The 6,272-nt window shown below is 35.0% G+C and overlaps 1 pseudogene; it reads right to left on the bottom strand.

Moving 5' to 3' along the window:
* Nucleotides 1-369: 369 nt before the first annotated feature.
* LOC105809105 overlaps nt 370-6,272 on the bottom strand; it is a 190,726-nt pseudogene continuing 184,823 nt past the window's right edge.

Raw genomic sequence — 6,272 nt, forward strand, 5'->3', positions numbered from 1 at the left:
TATATTCACATAACTAGTTACAAAAATCCAAATATAAAACCAATCTTCAATAGGTTTTGAGATGACAATTTACCATCTTTGTGAAAAATTGAATATTACTAATGAAGTAAGTCCAATCATATCTTTAGAAGGGGAAAAAAGTGTTAGCATTTACTGAATTAGAATTATTATTAAAATTCAAAAAACTTATCATATTCATTTAACCACAAGCCAATCTTGGTAAAATCAGGACTGTTCAACAAAAATATTCCATCACTCATTCATGATCTGAATTCTGTTGTATGAGATGAATTAAATTATGGTCCACATAAAAAAGTCATGAGATAGTTCTGTTTTATAATAAATAAGGCAGTGGCCAATTATTACTCATTAACAGCTTTTTTTGAGATAAGCTATCAAGTCTGCCCTTTCTTAATGCCTGCAAAGACCATTTTTGTTTCAGGGATGTACTTCTTGGGATTCTCCAAATAAATAATACTCCATCAGTATCCTCTCCCCAGGTGATGCCTTTGTCCTTATTGGTGTCTGTATAAGAGACTCCAGCAGCCTGACCTGTCTTCCGCCCAAACCATGGGGATTTGGCCCAGTCTTGTGCTTGCCTCCCTTTTGCATGGTGTGGCATTGGGCACACTTCTGAATAAGAAGCTTCTTGCTTTTCTCAATATATTTAAATTTCCCGTATTTAAATCACCCATATTTACCCATATTTAAATTTCCTCTTTGGTTGCTGACAGTAAAAAGGTTCCTGCTCAGAAGCCAGATGTCCTGTTTTCTCTAAACTAGTATTGATAATGTAATGATACCAGCAGAATGATCTCCTCTACTTTAGGTCTCTGATATTCTTTTTAGTACACCTGTGTGGTTTGTGATGCAACGGCTTCTGATGCTTCACAGCTGTAATTACTAACCACAATACTCTTATCTTGTTATCACTGAGTGTTGCTGAATGATTCTGCCATTGTCACTTATTTTTTTTAAATGCTTTTATTTTGAAACAATCTCAAAATTGAACCCTCAATAGATGCAGAAAAAGCATTTGACAAAATTTGGCACCCTTTTATGATAAGAACTCCTAACAAAATAGGCATAGATGGAACATACCTCAACATTGTAAATGCCATATATGACAAACCCACAGCCAACAGCACACTAAATGGGGAAAAATTAAAAGCATTCTCACTTAGAACTAGAACCAGACAAGGTTGTCCACTGTCACCGCTTCTGTTCAACATAGTGCTGGAAGTCCTAGCTGGAGCAATCAGGCAAGAGGAGGAAATCAAGAGTATCCAAATAGGGAAAGAAGAGGTCAAATTATTACTCTTTGCTGATGAGATGATTTTATATCTAGAAAACCCCAAAGATTCTGCCAAGAGACTTCCGGAATTGACAAATAAATTCAGCAAAGCCTCAGGTTACAAAATCAATGTACACAAATCAGTAGCATTCCTATACACCAACACTCAAGCTGAGAATCAAATCAAAGACTCAATACTTTTCACAATAGCAACAAAGAAAATAAAATACCTAAGAATATATTTAACCGAGGAGGTGAAAGACTTCTACAGAGAGAACTACAAAACACTAAGGAAGGAAATTGCAAAGTTTTTCCAATAGTTTCGATATTTTTTTTATAAGAAAAGAACCAGTCTGGAATCATGTACAACCTTTAGTTGTCATCTTTATTTAAACTCCTTCAGTTTGAAACAGTTCTTTAGTCTTTCTTTGATGTACACAACCATTACATTTCTAAAGATTATTATAGGCCTGATATTTGGTAGAATGTTCCTCCATTGGGTTTGTCTCAGGCTTCCTCATAATTAGATTGAAGTTATGCAAGTTGGGCAGAAATATCACAAAGTGACTCTACATTCTTCTCTTTCAGCCTATCAGGTGACAAATAAGTTTGATTTATTCTATTACTGATGATTTTAACTTTGATTACTAATTTAGGTGGTATCTGCCAGGATATTTGCTATATGGTTACTTTTTTCCCTTTATAATTAACAAATATTTTGTAGGGGAGTTATTTTAAGGCTATATAAATATTCCATTTCTCATCAAAATTTTAATTTATTCATTTATTTATATCTGTATGAATTGACATTCTTATTTTATTTAACAGGTTGCAGTTCAATATTCTCATTATTTACTTTGATGTTAAAAATTGCCCCAGATTTGGTCAGTGAATTTCCTTCCAAGGTACTTTCTGTGATGTCATTTTGACATTTCTCCATCATTTTTCTGAGAATTTTTTCTTATTGACATAAAAAGATATGCCATGCTGATCTTATCATTTTTTCTGCCCCAGCTCTAAATGAATCATTTCTTCAGGGAGTTCTGTTTCCCTTAAGTGACAATAGTCTTTAGAAATCAAGATCTGAGTGGCTCATTGTTATTGAAGATTGATAATCCCAAGCCTCTCAGTGGAAAGAGCTACACACACACGTGAACACACACGTGCATGCACACACATTTACATCCATATGTAATATCTATTCATCTATCTAATTAATAGTTCACATTAATATCTCCATTTTAAATCCAGTACCACGGAATTCATACTTGCTTTCTCTCTTTTCCTATCTGTAATCCCTTTGTCTGACATTTGAGAAACTAGGCTGTTTTTATGCTTAATGTATTTTATTGGATCAATTCCTTTTATGTATCCAACCTCCCAGTGTCTCCACTACCGCACTTAACCTACACGCCCTCATCATTCATGTTGGGGTCTGATACATTGTGTAGGGTCATTACTGTCACTGGCCCCTTCCTCATGAAGATACTCTTCTCACTCATTCAGGATCTAACACCTCTCATCAGGCTGCCACCACCATCCCTGGGCAGATGCTATCCTTAATATATTTAGATATTTCCTATACATTCTATTAAACATCAACCTAGTTGTAATATCTTGGAGTGCTGTCTAATCATATTAATACCCCATACCCCATACTGTATGTTTTAAAATGTAATAATTTTCAAAAAAGTGATAAAAATCTGTGTATTTCTATATGCAGAATTTATATATGTACATACTTTTCCTATTTTAATTTTGAGGGATGATTTGCTTTTCCTTTTGCCTGAAACACGTTAACCAGATATTCCCATAGCTGCCTCCTTCCCGTTATTTAGGTCTACGTTGTTCAAGTGTTACCACTTCGGAAAGGTCTTTTTGGCCATTCAAAACATCACCTCTCTTTCTTTCACTTTATTCCCTTGTCCCTCCTAGAACTTATCAAAATTTAAAAATTATATTATTTAATTACTTATTTGCTTATTGTTTCTCATTCCCAATAAAATATAAGCTCTGTGAGAAAATGGGCTTTATGCATCTTATTCTTGAGGTTTTCAATATCTTGAGTTGTGTTTAACATGTGGTATATACTCAAATATTTTAAAAATATACTTAATAAGTATTTGTTGAGTGATTGAAAATGTGTCAAGAAATTGAAAAATCAAAGAACTGAAAACAACTACATTTAATATATAAGAAATAGGCGAAGTATAAATTTTCATGATTTAGGTGTATTTCAATAGTTGAGAGTGGGTCAAGAAGTTGGGCATATAGTAACTACAAATGACACAAGATTGGAATTTGAAAATAGAAGCGACATAGTTTATTCACAGATCTGCTAGTATCCATGAAAAAGTATAAGCATATATATAAAACAAATTTTAAATCTTTCCATGTGTTATACATAAATATTAATGATTACGTTTAATAGTTAATAAGTATATAGTAATTATTGCTTAAAGCTTATCTGAAATATTTCATTATTTCCATGTCTCAAATGAATTTTGCAATTTTAAGTTGAAGTCGGTAAGGACACATAATTTTGACAGTAAGTCAAGATCAATTTGGGCACATGTGACAGAAACCCCATTTCAAACAGTTCAAGTGAGAATAGACTTTTTCTACTTGTGTAATCTACAAATTCCAGGATGAAATTCATGCATCACTAGATCCAGGACCTTAAAAGAAACCTTTAGGTCACCGACACTTTCTCTGTCTCTTTTTTTTTCCTATCTCTTGTTTTTCTTTTCTCTTAAAGGATTTATTCACAGGCAGACTTTTTTTACATTTTTTTTTTTTAAGACTTCATCTTCTGATAGAAGTAGCAAAGTCACATTGCAAAGGACATGTTTACAGAGATAGGAAGAGTTAATGCAGATGGCCGACCGAAGCCTACAGGTGACCTAATGTAAGCCTAGGCTTCCATCATTTGATAACTAGCTTTCTCAGAGCAAAGGGGCATCTTTTATTTAAGAGTTTTTCCAGAAATCTTTATGATGGCTCTGATTTGGGGTTTTGTCACATGCCTATCTCTGAATTGATTATCATAGACATGGGAATGGTCACTCTTTTGGAAGGTTCTAGATTATGTTTCACCCCTTACACTGAAGGGTGGGACAGCTTCACATAAACCATTTGAATTGAGAATGAGGAGAGACTGAGCTCCAAGATATGATACCAGATAATAACAAATATATGCAATAGCAATAGAAGTGAGGAGTTCCTATAAGTTGAGATAGAAATTCTGGGCATATCTTTTTTGTATTTTATTTGTCTCTTCTGCTTCCTAATAGGGGAATATTATCAATGGGATTACTTCATTACTTCAACTAGAATCTAATTTCAAATGCTGCTTCCAAAACATGGTAGTTGTGATTTGAGTAACCTGGAGATATTATTGCTGTAACTGAAGCAGGATATTTTGGCAGACTCTCCAAATTTAAAGACTTTGCTTTTTAAAAGTGTGTGTATGTGCATGTGCGTGTGTGTGTGTGGTATGTGAATGCATGTATGTATGTGATAAAGAGAATCAACCAATTTAACTATTTTCACCCATCCCAGTGTTGTATATCACACTGTGTCTGTGATAAGGGGCATAATGAGTTAGGAGTTAACAATTATTTATATTTTGTATTTTTGATAATCTCATAAAAAGATGCAAACACTGGAGGAAAAGGAAGTTCAGAAAGTTTTTATATTCTTGGGTATTGAGACAGACTTTGTAATCCTAGGAGACAATATTTTGGTGGTTGAGAGCAACTATTGGGTCTCATACTCACATGGGAAGAAATCCAAGCCCTGTCCTTTACTGGTGATGAAATTCTTGTCAAGTTCTTTACTTTCTCTATGCATTAATTTCCTCACCTATAAAATGGACATCCAAATAACATCTAACTCATAGGGTTGCTATGAAGAGTAAATGAGTTACTATATATATATCACTGAGTTTACTACATTGCCCATCAGAAGCCATTGTCATTTGTGGTACATTTTTAAAGTGTTTCAAATTTCTTTCTTCGTTTAATTATTTTGAGATAAGTCATTTACTGTGAGAAAACTATAGTTTGAAGACAAATATTTTACCATTGTTAAGCAACAGCCCAGTAGTCATTAACAGGTTAATCTAGATTATTTTTCAGTTTCCTGAGAGAAAGAATGACTATAGGACATAAACGTATGAAAAGTTCATTTTGAGCAGAGAGAAGATAAAAAGAAACCTTCATAATGGTGAACTCTTTAGGGAAACAGATCTGGAACAAGGTCACACACTGGGGAACTCTGGTTTCTGGAGGCAACTTGGAAGCCATGGAGATAATATTTTCCAAAGATGGTCACAATTCTACATGCCCTTTATAATGCAACACTCTTACATCAAGAGGTGGAGGCTAATTTCTTTCTCATCCTGTTGAATCTGAGCTGGGCTTGGTGACTTGCTTGGCCAATGGAATGTAGCAAAAGTGACATTCTGTGACTTCTAATGCTGTTACTGTGAGTCTCGCACCTTTTGCCTGAGTTTCTTGGTGTGTTTGCTCCTGAGATGCTCCCTCTGGGAACCCAGCTGCCATTCTGTGGGGATCCCAAGCCAAAGAGAGGGGCCAAGGGTAGGTGCTGTGCTCTCCATGGTCCCAAACGAATTCCTAGCTAGCAGCGGCAGTAATCACCAACCATGCGATTGAATCATTTTTTTTTATTTCAGCATATTATGGGGGTATAGATGTTTAGGTTACGTATGTTGTCCTTGCCCCCCCCCCCAAGTCTGAGTTTCAAATATGCCCATCCTTTGAGTGGTGCGCATTGAACTCTTTGGGTATGCAAATACCCGTCCCCTCCTCTATCCTCCTCCCTCCCCCCCTGCCCAACATCCAATAGATATTATTCTTGTATGTGCATTTATGTGTTGATCAGTTAATACCAATTTGATGGTGAGTACATGTGGTGCTTGTCTTTCCATTCTTGGGATACCTCACTTAGTAGAATG

This window comes from Propithecus coquereli, unplaced genomic scaffold, assembly GCF_000956105.1.
Source record: "Propithecus coquereli isolate 6110/MARCELLA unplaced genomic scaffold, Pcoq_1.0 Scaffold19, whole genome shotgun sequence".
NCBI lineage: Eukaryota > Metazoa > Chordata > Mammalia > Primates > Indriidae > Propithecus > Propithecus coquereli.